The sequence below is a fragment of the Gigantopelta aegis genome, chromosome 12 (genome assembly GCF_016097555.1).
Source record: "Gigantopelta aegis isolate Gae_Host chromosome 12, Gae_host_genome, whole genome shotgun sequence".
In the NCBI taxonomy this organism is placed as follows: Eukaryota; Metazoa; Mollusca; class Gastropoda; order Neomphalida; family Peltospiridae; genus Gigantopelta; species Gigantopelta aegis.
Genome location: NC_054710.1, coordinates 48,822,023 through 48,838,316, shown reverse-complemented (window position 1 = coordinate 48,838,316; position 16,294 = coordinate 48,822,023).

Here is a 16,294-nt window from a genome sequence, read left to right as displayed (position 1 = left end):
AAAAGCAGCTGTGGGTGTGATTGGTAGTAATATGTGACATTGATTATTTGTGCAAATACTATTATCCATTGACAATAAATAAATAAATACACTTTTATTTGTTATACAGTATATACCAGAGGTTGAAACTAATGCCGGGTACCTCCAAAAATGGACCCCCCCCCCCATTTTCTTGCAGGTAGATTAGATGTGAGGTGCCACACTTTTTATTGCTGTAATTCCTGGGGGTATTGATATGCTGCTTTTATCAGTTTTATTAATAAACGTTAACATTATCGGCAATAGAAATTGATTTGGTCTATTAGAACCTATAGCATATATTCACTATAGCCTCTGTTAGAAAGATATTTATCTGCCCTTGATTTGCATAGCGCTAAGCGGCCCCAATCAACCACTAAATTACTTCCAGCGCTGAATTGTGGAGTAGTCGTTGACTTGTTCTTTTATTTTTTGACGTTAATAAAGTTTTCTATTACTATTATTGTTTGGCAGATTGTGTGCAATCTCCTTCTTTTACAGAAAAAAAAAGTACAATATGTTTTGTGCTCAACAGCAATACCAAGAAAAGGGGCTCATTTATGGCTGACTCGTTAAAACGACATCTTAACAAAATGTTTGTATATATATCACTGTGTACGAAGGGAAGTGTACATTAATTTGTCTAAATGATTAGCTGCAATTTACTGTACCGCTAGCTGCATTATTAACTACGACCTATGCAGTAGTTAATAATGAAACTAACGATACAGAAATTCACTAACGATAAGGTTTCTACTGTCTGACTCGGGTAATATAGACAGTTTCGGGAGCAAACATGCACATATTTTTCAGTGGAATAAACACAGGTAACAAATCGTACACCATGACGTATATTAAATTTATTTGAATACTGACGATGCAAATAAATGCATTATTGGTGAAAATACGCAAACAAATCGGAACAGTGAGTCCAGTGTCATTGGCATACAAGGTGTAACAGACATAGTGTAACGAACACAATTTCATGTGTAATTTAATTGTTTTTACGATCGACTATCTACCTGCAATTATTAATATGCACAACCATTAAAGGTCCACATGTATGGCACATTATTAATACACATTATATAAAACAAATACATAAACATTACAGTATTAAAAAAACCCACCAAAACCCCATCCCAGTTATTAATAAAGTGACTTTTTGTAAAACGCTTGGGGGGGGGGGGGGGGGGGGACCCCACTGCTCAGTCGATTTGACCCACATCAGACCTGTGAAGTAGCATCCGGCGTTCTGTTAATAGGTCAACATGCCGACAGCAGAGAATGATTTTTCGAAAAACAGCTTGTTCTTAACGGACGCTAGTTTGGACATTTTGGTCTTATCACATTTGTACATCTTGTCTAATGGTACCTCGATCGGTGAGGAAGTTGTATACAAGCACGTTAACCTAGTTACCTACCTAACTGTGAGAAGCAGAACTCAAGTTCAGACCCGACTAATGGTACCTCGATCGGTGAGGAAGTTGTATACAAGCACGTTAACCTAGTTACCTACCTACCTGTGAGAAGCAGAACTCAAGTTCAGACCCGACTTTTGAAAGTGAGATATTAACATTTGACTGTAATAAAAATATGTGTTCGGATCAGAACGCATTTAAAACAACAAGTAGAATAAATAACATTATTGTATTGATTAATTTCACATAAAATCGGGATCTGAATTTATTGTTTTAGACAGATCGGTATGATGCAATACAGGTATGAACACATACAAATAATAATACGATTTAACTTGCTACCTACACCCATTACTACAGGTGTTGTTCATCCTTTATTACGCTTTCAAAGAGGCGCGATTATTTCATAACACTTTTTGTGGTGTCCTAATTACTAGACAGTAGGAGCAAGGTCGCGCACCGGTGTAGACAGAGTTAATTACTACTGTGTGTGCGTGTGTGTATATATATACAAACTGTGTGTGTGTGTATGTGCGTGTGTGTATGTATACAAACTGTGTGTGTGTGTGTGTATATACAAACTGTGTGTGCGTGCGTGTGTGTGTATATATACAAACTGTGTGTGTGTGCGTGTGTGTGTGTGTATATACAAACTGTGTGTGTATATATATATACAAACTGTGTGTGTGTGTATATATACAAACTGTGTTTGTGTGCGTGTGTGTGTATATATACAAACTGTGTGTGTGTGTGTATATATACAAACTGTGTGTGTGTGTATATATATACAAACTGTGTTTGTGTGTGTATATATACAAACTGTGTGTGTGTGTGTATATATACACACTGTGTGTGTGTGTATATATATACAAACTGTGTGTGTGTGTGTATGTGTGTATATATATATATATATATATATATATATATATATATACACACACACACACACACACACCAGACATGGGGTAATCTTAATCAGTAATCGTAATCGATTACAATCGATTACATTTTTTTATGTAATCGTAATCGATTACTCAGTTTCCGTTTCTTTCTTTCCTGTTTCTTTTTTTTCTGTTTCTTTCTTTCCTACAATCGTTTGAGAATACCATGTAATCGTAATCGTAATCGTAATCGATTACATTGCTAATGTAATCGTAATTTATGATTACTTCCGTGATTACTACACTAGGATTAAAGTTTCAAACTCTATGAACTTGCACTTTTTTTTATGATTATACATTATTATTATTACAGCATCCTTCAATATACATGTATCTTTAAAGTAATACAATTATTACCTACTAGCAATGTAAACAAAGTATGTAAGTTAGGAAAATATTTATACAAAATAATAGGAAGGCGTAAATCTATGGTTACTTAGTTTTAAATAGAGTTCTGTACACATATTATTATATTCTCCTTAACTGCTTTATACCAACACCTTCCATTATGTCTGTAAATGGTTATATTATGTTATAACGTACATAATCTTATGAAAACATGCCTATTAACCACACCTCTTTGATATGCTTGGTAACAACTCAAGTAACAGTGCTAGTAATTGGGTGCAGTACTGAGCAAAGGGACTATCCTGAGTTTGTATCCTTTTAACATGTTTTTTTTTCTGGTGTCACCGGTAACAGTGACGTCACGGCTCAAACTCTATCTATTGTTTTCTATATTTTCATTTCGGGCTAATGTTGCATTTCAAACCATTATTATATACTAGGCGGCAATAAAAACGCAATCTCGGAAATGATCATGGTTTATTTTATTATGCGAGATCCCACAAAAATGAAACTGATACCACCAGTGAGACCAACCACTGGCCCATCTGACTGGCACTGTCAGCCCCCAACAGTGAATCGCGCATAACGTCTCTGGCGATGTCAACGTCATGGGGGTCAGTATTTCGTGTGACCTCCATGTGCTGCGATGCACGCCTGCAGCCTCCTAGGCATGGACATGCACAGGCGCCTCACCACACGTCGTGGGATGGCTGCCCAGTGATGCTGCAATGCCTGCTGCAGCTCAGCGAAGTTCTGTGGTGGATTCGGTTGGTTTTGAACACGACGTCCCAGCTCGTCCCACATGTGCTCTATTGGGTTCATGTCCGGGGAAACTGCTGGCCAGTCCAACACAGTGACACGGTGGGCACGAAGAAACGCCTGTGTACGCCTGGCAGTGTGCGGCCGAGCGTTGTCTTGCTGGAAGACGAGCCTGTTTTCCGCCATGCCGTCTCATCAATGGGAGGAGGACCGGCCGCAGGATGTTGTCGACGTAGTGTTGCGCATTAAGGTTTCCCTGTACCACCACGAGTTCGGACCGGAAGTCAGCATTGATGGCGCCCCAAACCATGACTCCGCCGCCCCCGTAGCGGTCCCTCTCCAGAACACAGGCCTGCGCGAACGTTCTCCACGACGGCGGTAAATGCAACGACGTCTGTCCGTGACACTCACGTTAAATCTCGATTCATCCGAGAAGATGACATCTCGCCATCTCCTGGGTCGCAAATGCCCACCATTCCTGGCCCATAAGAGTCTTGCTTGACGATGTCTGTGCAGGAGGATAAGGCCACGGTAGGGTCGGTGGCAATGCAGTCGTGCTGCGGCAAGACGTCTCCGGACAGTTCGGACGCTGATGAGTCGTTCCCTGGTTCCCACTTCAGTCCTGGCAGTGCTTGCGGCTGTCAAAAACCGATTGCGCAGGTGCCGCAACCGTATGTTCCGGTCCTGTCTATTGGTCGTTACGCGTGGTGTGCCCGAACGACGGCGGTCATTGACGGTCCCTGTCGTCTGATATCGGTTGAGGAGCCGATTAATGGTTGACGGGTGCACGTGGAACCGTTGTGCTACCCGCAATTGCGAGTTTTCGGCATTCAACAAGCCAATGGCTTGATTCCGATCGGCGTTGTTCAACCGAGGCATCGTGTAGGAGTGAGACACTCATTGCCACCCGCGTGTTCTGAGTGTGCCCGGGTATCAGGAAATGCACGTGCAAAGTGTTATTTCGCCAAGTGGTTGCGTGTGCGCGATTTACCGGATAATGCGTTTTTAGCGTTGTTCCCCTTATGTTGGGAACAGGCCGGAAGTCGACCTTTACATGCTGCTGAAATAATGTGTACCACTGTACCATGTACATTGACGAATAGCGTCAACGAAGTCCAACCGGAACGTATATTATTTTGACAAAAGGAAATTGCGTTATTAATGACGGCTAGTATAAGTAAATATTTTTTAAAACGTATCTATGTGTTCATCTAAAATGTGTTTGGTGTTTAGTATGTTTTTTATTCAAATAAAACAACGACCAAACTAATATCGACAGACACTAGGAGTCAGTTACACATTGCCTAATATATTTTTTTTGATTAAAAGTTGTGACTTTTTTTCCTGTGGCGTTTTGTCCTGTGTTTTGTTGTTGTTTTTTTAATTTAATTATTATTTTTTTTTTGGGGGGGGGGGGGGGGGGGTGAGGGGGGTGTTATGGCTTTTTACCTGTCAAGTGAATCAGTTAATTTACAAGTTGACTGAAATAATTGATTCACGTGGCAAGAAAGTGCTGGAGCAAAATATTTTCTGAACCGGTAGAACACTAAAAAAATATCCTATTCTTTTAATCTTTCTTTTTTAATTTGTGGGTTATATTACTTTATATCAATGGTTACCTAAAATTGTAACGATTGTAGTGATGCTTTGGAGGGAGGGGTTATATATGTTAAATAACTTATTGCTGTGTGTGGATTTGGCTGCCCAGTCAAGCTTATAGACAAGAGATTATGGTTGTGCGCTGTCCGTCTGCAGTCATTAAGACTAACAAAGGCAAAGAGTCTGCCACAGTACAACCGATCGCATTCAACACGTTTGATGTATTGTCAAATGATCATAGTTGACAACTCGTACCTTTGATAACTATAAACTATATGTCTTGTTTTATGTGACACTGAACTAGAGCAGTTCGGCGATTAAAGGGCATGCTTGGGTTTCTTTTAGCAGCTTGGGGATTAACACACATGTAATTACGTTTTGTCGTTAAATATAATAATATGTTTTAAATATTCATGTAATAAGTACAGTCGATTCTTGCAGTCGATTCTTGCGCATTCCGATTTGAGCTAAGATGAAGCAGGACGTGTGCGCTTGCTCTCTCGAGCTACCCCCCCCCCCCCACACACCTGGGGGGACTCATTGCTTCTTACGGAGTGTTATTGGAGTACCGCGTCACGTACACCGGGCCACGGGCAACCGTGACCTTGGTGTACGGTGAACCAGCGAGGAAGCCACCTAGGAGGAGAAGGAGGAGGAAGACGGACGCGCCAGGGGCGGACCGGGGGAGGTCAAAACCAGTAGCTCAACTACCGGCGGCGACTTCTTCCGTTGTACGCCCCAAGCCCCAGTCTACACCAGCGAGACCAGCTGTTACAGCCCTGCTGGATCCAGATGTTGACTTGCCAGTGGCGAAGCCGGACACGGACCTTAACCGGGCCCTGATGGAATCGCCCCCCACATCTCCGAAGCCTTCAGCCTCCGGGTTTCCAGCGATGCCACCCCCACCCAGGAAGAGTGGCGCTGTAGAAACCCAGGCCCGTCTTGTGGCCGTTGGAAAACGAAAGGCGGTTGTGTCCCCAGGCGACCAACCAGACAAGCCAAGTCCGCCGACCCAACCGCCTACACCAACCTCACCGCCGATAGATGATCCGACCATCGGCCAGCCTTGGACATTACAGTCTGGCAAGCTACCATCGCGCTACTCAAGGCTGGTCAAGACCAACATCGGGGATGTCCGTCGGCTCCTTTGTGAACCTGGTCCGAATACCTACGAACCTCTGCCGCTAACGGAAGGAGAGTTTTCGGTGCGGAGGATTACTATGAAAGATGGGAGAGGGATCTGCCTTACTGTCCGCCGGAGGGATGCTTCTCGATGAAATGGACAACCCGACCATCCACCGCGTCATCAAGACCGTTGCCGGGGAAGATTACCGTCCAATCACCGAGAACATCGCCAAGTCCACATACCGGCAAGCCCTCCACCATCTGGATTCGTCCCTCTTCATCAGCTCTCCTTGACGACATCCCCTCTACCAACCTCCTTTGCCTCCGTGAGTAACCTCTTTTATTGGGCTAGTTAGACTTTAAATGTTTTGTAAGCAGTTCTAAATTCTTATGTTTATTTTTTTATAAGTAGTCTAACGCATTTTATTTTGGCGCCCGTTCAATTGCTCAAAATCACCTTAAAAACTTTTCGGCCGAGCAGTCTTAACTATTTTGGGTTAAAATTTAGAGTTCAGACATGTTTTGGTATGCAGTACTCTTTGTAGACTTAGGTAAAAAACAGGCTTCCCCGAGGAATCGAAATTCAGCCAATCAGAACACGGCTCCCACTCGGTGTTACTTCAAGTTTATGAAGTGTCTGCTATTTGGTCCGCGCTTACTAAATGGCTTTTTTCCAAATTCCGCCCACCTCAAACTTACCCCCCCCCCCCTGCTCCGGAGTTAGTCACTGGCGAGGTCAGAGGCTAAATCCGTAGTGGGCGTGCCTGAACCTCTGTGGATAGGGGCACGTAAATACAGTTGCCCGTTGCCCGTTGTAATAAGTAGTTTGTTTTGTTTAACGACACTACTATAGTACATTGATTAATTAATTATGGACTATTGAATGTCAAACATTTGATAATTTTGACACAGTCATAAAAAATAGTTCATATTTGTGAAAATGTAATCATGATTGCAATCATGATTACTGGGCAGTGTAATCGCAATCGTAAACGATTACTTTCATTTTCCTTGTAATCGTAATCGTAATCGTAATCATGACATTCTTAAGTAATCGTAATCGATTACTTTTGTCATGTAATCGCCCCACTTTATTGGTGAGCAATTGTCCGATGAGCAATTGTCCGGTGATGTATTGTCCGGTGAGCAATTGTCCGGTGAGCAATTGTCCGTACTCCGGTATTCACCTTTGATAGAGATTTTATTCGAGATTAGTGTAAAATGTCATTGGTGTTACCTGTCCCTAGCATAACACTATACGTAACATGCACTGTTAAAATATATAACAGAAGACATAGCAATGAATACCTATAATGTAATACGTACTGATGGCTGACGTACTCACTAAAGAAGGAATCTTGTAAATATTTTCTGTATTCAAAAGATGGTGGGCAATATAAGCTTGTCCCTGGAGTTTTATGTCATTGGTGTTACTGTGTATACTTATGAGAAAACAAAAGAAACTATATGCTCTCTGGATGAAACATTCCACCGGTAGATATTGGCCACCGAACTTATTTGTCAAAAACATCAGACATATGAACAAAATATAAAAGTATGTTTATTAACTGTCATTGGTGTTAGATCGTATTTAGGCCTATGTAATGGTTAATAATTTTAAGAAACTTTTTGTATGTTATTGTAGACATCGTATGTCTGCTACAACATGCATTTTTTTAGTTTTCTCATCTGTTTCTTTAGACAGCATGAATTAATTATGCACTTATTTGTCTTTGGTGTTACCTGTCATTGGTGTTACCAGGTACTGAGTAACACCAATTGCCATTAGTAACACCAATGATAATACGTTTGAATAAGATGCCGTTTTTCTCGCTTTGCATATTTTTGAAGATGATTTGAAAATTAAAGGGACTAGTTTCATAATCGCACTTCGGGTAAAATAAATGTTTTGCTGGAATGTAAAGAGTATATCTTCAACGTCCCTAACTGCGTTATGCTTGGTTCGCGCAATTAACATCCGATTTGTTGTCGTCTGCTTGTCGTTCAGTTGTGAGGTTTTTCTTCACAGTTAGTGAAGATTTCCATTAACAATAAAGTTCAGACAAGCAAGTATCTAAATACAAAACTTTACAAACCCCTAACACCATCAAGTTTACTATAGTCCGTCCCATACTTCTACAATTTAAGTTTTTGTTTGTTTGTTTTTGTTGTTGTTGTTGTTAGTAATTCCAGTTTGGTTTGATGTAAGAAGACAAGTAAAACAGGGCTGTAGCTATGATTTTTTGTTTGGGGGTGGTGGGAGGGGGGGGGGGGGGGGACCGAGTAGTTAATAGTCTAAAACTCCTTTTCTTTAAGTTTCTATAGTGCTTTCCGAATTTTTTCTGCTACGGCCCTGTAAAAGTGTTTTGAAAATAAAAAATAAATACTATTTTTGTGTCTAATTTATAAAGCAATCGGCTCATAAATAAATAGCATGTAGTAAATTTCATAGTATGAAAAACAGCGTTCCCTGTGGAACCGTTGGTAAAACGCGGACCGGACCTGAACGCTGGACAAAGTGATTCGTTTCCTTTAAAAAAAATTAAATAAACAAAGTGTTCATCCATTGTGCATAGTTCAGAAATATCTATATTATGTGGTTTTTAAAAATTGAAAATGTCGAACGGCGCATGCGCGAAAATTTTATTTTTCCAAATGCTAAACGCAGTTAGAAACTACTAACCTTTCCTGTTTAAGAGGTTAACTTTATGATAAAGAAAAGTTAAAATCATACCGAAAATGTATTACCAAGTTGTAGTCAAATATAGGAAAATTGCATTACGTATATTTTCATTTCCAATAAAGGCTATTTAAATTTTATATAAAAAAAAATATTGAATATCCTGCATTATAATAGCTTTTTAGTTAAAAGGATATAATTAACTTTTTTGAATAATGACGCAGTTCTTGTAATTTATTTCTTGAATTTGTTTGATTTGCTGTATAGTGTATGTACTGAAACATTAGAATGACATCACGTATTTATAAGGCGTCCTCGTTTTTCTGAAAATATTTGGAACATTAACATTTAGCAGCGCTTGCGTAAAAGCAAACGTAGGATTACAACTTTTTACTCGTTATTGGGAATACAAGTATACAGTGAAATAGATTTTGAATCTTTAATATAAACACGAAAATAACTACATAAATTAATGAATGAATAAATCTTTAATTTAATATTTAAACAAAATTAAAATTCTGTATCTCAATTTAGTATATTTTTAAACTGTCTGACCGGCCGTATCTTATCAATACAGAAACACACAATTATTCAGTTACTTATTTTGCTGTTTGGTTTAAGAATTAATTTGCATAGTATTACAATTTCATTTTTCAAATTATTTCTTTTTTCCTTTAAGAAAGACAACATTCCAGTAGTCATGTTTGTCAGTACCGTAACGGAGGTTAGTACCGTAACGTGTAAGTCAGTACCATAACAGGGAATAAAATCATTCATGTGTGCTCCAAATGTTATTTTATTTCATAAAATATTTCTGCAACATCTCGTTTCAAACGAAATACTTTAATCAACGGTGAAATATTTCTGCTGCATCAAAATTACCTAAAGATGTTTCTTTTAAAAGTATTCATTTTTTTGCAAATTGTTTAAACAAAGTGCCACTTTAAATTCATTATTTATTATTTAAAGCCATTAGAAAAACAAACAAGACGCTCAATTTGTAAAAAACCTTTCAAATTTAGTTAAGGATAACACGTTTTGATGTCGTATGTTTTGTTATTAATTTGTGATTAATTTACAATCATGTTACAGTACTGACAAAATGAGCAGGTGACCTAGTTTTGATACGGCCATTTATTACTTTTTTGGAAGAATAAATAGAGACTTGTTATTTTTGAAAGTACAAACCTGTATTTGGGACTTTATCTGATAATAACCCAGAAACCAAGTAAACGCGGCTCAAAGTTTGACATCACATGAAAACGCGGAAGTAAAAGTTGACATGCTGTTTGCGTTGTTTTTTTGTTTTGAAGAATTTAGAAGATGACATCTTCTTCTTTACATGAAGATCAGTTTGAAGTAAACATATATCTGTATGTACAATAGTGTTTGGTTACTATTTTGTATTTTGTACCTGAGAACATTGGTCGAGATCGTTAGCGATACCATCAGTACTTTGATACACATTTACAAGCATAGGGAGAAATTCTATATATCGATATGGTATGCAAGTATCACACGTTTTTATAACGTACATGATTATACATAACATAAAGTTCAGCAACTTTTCCAGAAGTTATATACAATATTCATTAGTTGGACCAAACATCAAATTAGGATCGTATCGGGTTGCATGGGTAAACCACCTTTATTATACGTCATGATGTCATTGCATAAGCTGGTCTAGAGATTAACACGCGGAGGTATAGTAGATCAATTCTCGAAAGGTTGTTTCTCCCTCAACCAAGTTTATTATTATTATTATTATTGCTGTGTGTGTGCGTGCGTGCGTGCGTGCGTGCGTGCGTGTGTGATAATTAATAAATTATTATAATATCTGTTCACTTTACTCACTTCACATCATTTGTATAGAAAGAGTTGGTTTTCTTTCCTTACAGATGTATATTTTAATTTTACAAGAGCCTGAAGTAGACCTACTCTTTAAGGCACATTTTGTAATTCAAAATAGAAGACCAAGACTAAGAACAGTGGAAACAAAAGAAACAGTATCTGTATTAGATGATGAGCGGGGCGTAGTCCAGTGGTAAAGCGCCCGCCTGATGCGCGGTAGGTCTGGGATCGATCCCCGTAGGTGGAGCAATTGGGCTATTTCTCGTCCCATCCAGTACACAAGGACTAGCATATCAAAGGCCGTACTATGTTGCATATAAAACATCCGTTGCTACTAATAGAAAAATGTAGCGGGTTTCCTCTGTAAGACTATAGGTCAATATTACCAAATGTTTGACATCGAATAGCCGATGATTATTAAATCAATGTTCTCTAACTTTAACTTTAACTGTATTGGATGAATATAATAAATACAGTCCAGTAGATGTTGACAGTAGTACTGAACATAGAATCAAACACTTATCTGATGATAACACCAGTGAGCAGAATGACACTGAACCTGATCCACATAGCACAAGTTACAAAAAGGATGCAGTGGATTGTCTTTTAGTAAATAATCTAAAAATCAAATTTACGACCATATTTTGAAGTTGAGGGAAATGAAAAAAGAGCAGAAGGAAATGTAGGCCTACATAATATTCTCGCAAGGTACACATTAAAGGATAGCGGAAGCCCCCCCCCCCCCCCCCCCCCGCAAAAAAAAAAAAAAAAAAAAAGAAGAAAAGAAAAGAAGAAAAAAAAGAAACCAGAAGAGAAAAAAAAAAAAAGGGTGTGAATCACCCGTATAGGCTAGCCCGAGTAAAAATCTTTGGGTATGTATCCAAATGTTTGAAAATAGCCGATGATTAATAAATCAATGTACTCTAGTGGTGTCGTTAAACAAAACAAACTTGAAGTACTTTCATTTTAACTTAAGGCAAATGTTATATGCTATTTGTTTTATAGCAGTAATAGTCTGAACAAGGTGACATTTGCATATACTGAATACACACGAACAAACATTATATTCAGTGGTATATACTTTAATTTTAAACAATTTCGGTATCTTCTGCATTTGTCATTGCAGCACTTGAGGAGGAGAGGCAACGTGCAAGGCCAGCAAACATGGAAACGTAGTCGGTATCCGAAAAAGATGATGAACAAGATTAATATGTAGTTTCAAACTAAGTTTGATAATAAAATGTTACAACTGTGCTTTGTTATTCTTAATTACATTGGCGCAGTGTTGGCACAACGTTGGGCCAACTATATATATGCAGTACGAAAATGTTGGCACAACGTTGGTACACCGTTGATGCAACATGGAATTCCCAACATTGAACCAACGTTGGCCCAACGGACAAAATGACCATGTGCCAACGTCACCAGTCTACGTTGGGCCAACCGTGGTGTGCTATCTTGGGCCAGTCTATCTTCTCACATGGTGTTTAGTAAATAGGTTTTCTCAACAGAAAGTAAAACTTGCCACTCAGCACTGGTGATTCAGGTGGATTATATATTTATAATATGTGTGTTATGTGTGTGTGTGTGTGTGTGTGTGTCTATGCGCATGCGTGCGCCCCCCCCCCCACCACCACACCCCTTCCTACGCCACTGGTATATGTACATAGATAAAACACTTTTTTTTAAATGTGCGTGTTCGTCTTGGTTATGTTTTTGGTTGTGCGTGTGTACTGGTGTGTGTGCTTGTTTTGTAGGCTATTTTTATTTGGGGGCAGATTTAATGGTGGATTATTTTTATAATATTAGTTTTTTGTTTTGCCTACCACTTGCCAGTCACAGGGCCAGTGGATTTGAAAATTCACTGGCCATGGAGAAAAATTCATCTTTAATCAATTTGTCAATTTACACAACAGATAGGTTCATTGGACATACTTTACGGTTTGTTCAGAAAAATACACAAATAATTTCCATCAGTTTAGAATAAAGTTAAAATTAAAATTCTTTCGACTAAAATCACCTAAGTTATAATTTTTTGTATCCATGCTACCTAGCTATTACAACAATTAACAGCATTATTTAGTTACTTATGAATGGGAAGTTGGGAACCCCTCCCACCCCCTAAAAAAAAAAGAAAAGAAAAAAGAACCAGAACGTTTATTAGTATGAAGTATTACAGTTTACGGCTTACACCCCCACAAACACACACCAGATTAGTAATTAGTTCAATGTAGGTACTTTGTTAAATTTATCTATTTTATGATATTGTGTTCCTAAACTTATTTATTTATTTATTATTATTATTTTTTTTTTTGTAATTTATGTGATATTTTATGAATTAAATTAATAATTTACACATTTAAAGTTTTGCATTTGTAAATGGTGATATGCCACCTTTAAAACTAATAAAAAAACTGGTTACCGTTTTGCATCTTACGCTTGCACTGTACTACTATTAGTATTAGAGTAACAAATCTTTGGATTCCAGTGTAAAAAAAAAAAAATGGCGGCAAAACGATGAACTTTTGTTTTTCTAATGTTTACACTTCATAAATTAAATAAAGTTCTTACTATTACCGGCATACGCCGGAAGTGAAGAGCGGTTAGGGGACGTAACTCTACCTATTTTTTTCTCGCTAATTTCTAATAGAAGCTAATCAGTATTTTATATTGTGTCCCATTTACTGCTATTTGACAGTAATAATTGCTTAATTAGGTTACACTCAGGCATGGGAGTTCATAATAACCTTGACCTTGGCATTCATTTACTGTGCACTGCTGAGAATAGAGTTTGAAAAAAAGTCTCTGTTGACGAATTGGAGATTTTGGCCCATATTTTTTACTTAAAATATTTTAAAGGTTATTTATTCAAGGTGATGGACATGTCATATAACACTAATCTTATTTAGGATAATAAGTCTAGGCAAGATGAAATAAGCTATTAGTAATAATTTATTTTGGTTTAAAACATAATGTTAGCAGATATTAGGTTAATCTCTTAGATCTCTTTTAACAATGTGCATTTGAATGCAATTGACTCTGGAATGACTGTATTTAAAGAACCTGATTTCTGCTGTAATTTCAATTTACTTTTTAGGTTGGTGAATTATGTTTTGGGCAGATATGGAATTTTTTACAATTGTTTTTGTGAGTTTGGCAAAAATATTAAAATATACAAAAGTGGGTTCTGTGTAGCGATTTTGCATTCTTTTCTTTATTTGTACACAAATATAAGCTTGGTAATGATAGCTTTAGGTCTATCCATTAAATCATGTCCATATATTCAGTGAGGTTTTTTTTTTATAGTAAAGGGTATCTGAAGTATATACCAAGTACAATAGCAATATTGACACATTTGCAAATCTAACTAGGAGTGTGTTAGTATTATCTTCCATTATTACCACACTTGTAAAGCTATATTTTCCAATATTGTTATGCAAATGATCTGTTACATTATAGATTGTAGTAATGCATACAATATAAATATTATATTCAGTTAAAACAGAAAATAATTAAAGACAAATGACCTTCGCACACTGTTGATGCTTTGAATGTGCTTTTCTTATGAACATAAAAAATAAAAATATAAAAACCTAATTGTAACGCTAGATATGATACATGTCTGTAAACAACAACCACTGGAGATTATTAATAAAATATCAACAGATATATTGGTAGCTGTCAGTGGATTTAATAATAAATATATGCAAACGAACTCGGCTGATAGGTTTGAAAATATTGCATTCAGTGACTTGACATCTGAGCATATTCTATACCTTGGGTGTTTTCCCCACCATGATATGTACCACATTAATTTGCTGCTGTTTGTGGATGCAGTGATGTTCATTTCAAATGCCACATGTAATATGCTTTTTTTTCTGGTGAAATTCTTATCATATGCCCATTAAAGTGTTTCAAAACATAGAGTCACTGCAATAAATGAGTTTTAAGGGAATTATTTATTTGAAATGAGAGACTGACTATGCATACACACACTACATCATATCAGAACACAAAAGATCCTGGTAGTCATGAAAACACCCACTTGGACACTTTAAAAAAAAAAACTCCTTTTTTTGGTATAGGTTGCATAGTACGAAAGAAGAGAGTTCCCTGTCAAAGTTTGAGGTGCACCGTCAAAATATTTACAGAGTAAAAGCAGCTGTGGGTGTGACTGGTAGTAATATGTGACATAGATTATTTGTGCAAATACTATTATCCATTGACAATAAATAAATACACTTTTGTTTGTTATACAGTTGTTATGCAGTATATACCAGAAGTTGAAACTAATGCGGGGTACCCCCCAAAATGGAACTGTAATGTTCAGCAAAATGACGGTTGCTATTAAAAACATTTATTAAATCTCTTAAATGGTATGTGACTCCCCATTTTCATGCAGGTAGATTAGATGTGAGGTGCCACACTTTTTATTGCTGTAATTCCTGGGTGCGTTGATACGATGCTTATATCAGTTTTATTAGTAAACGTTAACATTATCGGCAATATGAATTGATTTGGTCTATTAGAACCTGTAGGAACGTCCTGCACAGATCCAGTAAGGTTTTGGTCCCTTATGGGTTCATCTATGATTAGAGAAGAAAATAAAATAATTGGAAGGACTTCATTTGGCACTGTCACTGACCCAACCCTAACCCTAACCCTAACTCTATTTATGATACCCCTGCGCGTGCTGTAACCTCACCGTGGTGCAGGGGTGTAACATTCTCTTTGAGAATGGCCAATACAGCACAAATTGAAGTTTAGAGTAAAAGTCAGTATCTTAACTGTGATATTTGTATTTGTATTTTTTGCACAGTTCTTTACACTGTTTTTATATATATCTTGAATTTTTCTGTTGATGTTGATCATCACCTTGTTTGTTTCCATTACCGTAATTTGACACCCAATAGCCGATGTATTTTTCGTGCTGGGGTGTGGATAAACAATCATTCATTCATTCATTCATTTCTATTTATGATAAGTAATTATAATGTTCTTTATACATGAAAGTGCTAAAGGAAAGTCCTACCAAATAATTTTAAAAATATAATAAAATTTGTCAATGCTACTCATTATTTCACGATAACTTACTTGGAATTATAACGCAATGTTTCTTCCTTCTCTGGTGACCGTGCTTCACATTTGCTCAGTTTTGTTACGACTTTCTCATTTCACCAGCCCCAAATCAGGTTGCAGAGAAGTAAATTGACCAGTCAGCGTCGTGTAACTAGGATCAGTTATTTGAGATGATGTTTACTTTAGTTATTATTTTGACTGACTAGTATTACATTTGTTTTATTATATTACCACACTTATGTAACAGCTTGCAGGTCTTTAAAACATATCTTTGTTTAAATGTTGGTGGCTGGATCGTGTACATGCATATTCAAATAAACATGTTTTAATTATAAACCTACTTGTCTCTGTTTCTCGTTTTTACTAACACATCCACCATGACTCTTGACTTTCTTATGCACCTGCAGTAGTGATATTAAGCTAATTCAGACTCCTACAGCTAGCCCTGGTGGGACTATCAGCTGTAAGATGGT